Below are 1,196 nucleotides of genomic sequence, written 5' to 3'. Positions count from 1 at the left end.
TAAATGTGGCTTCTGCACTTGGCAGGACGCGCGTGTGGACTCCAGCAGGAGGAGACGCTGCCCTTTACCTGTGCACTGCGCCAGTTGGGTGTCCATGGCCGAAACTTAAGACTGTCAGCCCACTTCATTTACCAAATGTCTGTGTTACTTCTATTAAAGCTCTTCCCAGCCACCTTGGGGGTGGCACTGCTCGTTATTCCCACGTTACGGAGGAGGAAACGAGAGGCGGTGCCGTGCCTGCTGTGGCCTGCTGGAGCCACCCCGCTGAGCTGCTGGCAGAGACTGCCTCGCCTGTGCCTCTTCCCTGCCCTTCTGCCAGGCTGCCCTTTGTTCGAATGTGTTTGGGGGAAGCGAATTTGGCCCAGTGGTTAGGGCGTCTCGTCTACCACATGGGAGGTCTGCGGTTCAAACCCTGGGCCTCCTTGCCCCGTGTGGAGCTGGCCCATGCGCAGTGCTGATGCGCGCAAGGAGTGCCCTGCCACACAGGGGTGTCCCCGCGTAGGGGAGCCCCACACGCAAGGAGTACACCCCGTAATGAGATACCCCATGTGAAAAAAGCACAGCCTGCCCAGGAGTGGTGCCACACACACGGAGAGCTGACGCAACAAGATGATGCAACAAAGAGACACAGATTCCCGGTGCCACTGATAAGGATAGAGGTGGTCACAGAAGAACACACAGCGAGTGGACACAGAGCAGACAACGGGGGGGCGGGGAAGGGGAGAGAAATGAAAAAAATAATAAATAAATAAAACAACGTGTTTGGGAGCGGCGCTGACGTGCCTCCGAGCCGTCCCTTGCTCTGGCCCTCGGGTAGCAGGCCTGGGAGCGCCGTGGGTGCCACGATCCCCGGCCCACACCCAGCGCGGCCCTGCTAATCTGAGAACAAAGACCCCCGCAAGAGGCCACAGAGGGGACGGTTGGAAGAAGGCTGGCCGGAAAGCGAGCAGACGTGAGGGGCGCTTCCTCTCTCTCTCGGCTCCCAGTAGCTGCTCCAGAGGGGGCCGGGATGAGGCTGGCAGCCAGACCAGACAGCAGGCGGACCGGGAGGAGGGCGGCTTCCCTCGCTTCCTCCAGTGGGGGATGCTGCTGGTAGCACAGCGCCTTGACCCCAAGGGTCGGACTTCGGCTGGCTCTTCTCCCCAAGCCCGTCTATTTCAGGCCTCCCGCTGGGTGGGGGAACCCAGTTCTGACCC

The sequence above is a fragment of the Dasypus novemcinctus genome, unplaced genomic scaffold (assembly GCF_030445035.2).
Source record: "Dasypus novemcinctus isolate mDasNov1 unplaced genomic scaffold, mDasNov1.1.hap2 scaffold_358, whole genome shotgun sequence".
In the NCBI taxonomy this organism is placed as follows: Eukaryota; Metazoa; Chordata; class Mammalia; order Cingulata; family Dasypodidae; genus Dasypus; species Dasypus novemcinctus.
The sequence above is the reverse complement of the archived record's forward strand: the minus strand, read 5'-3'. Positions refer to the sequence as shown.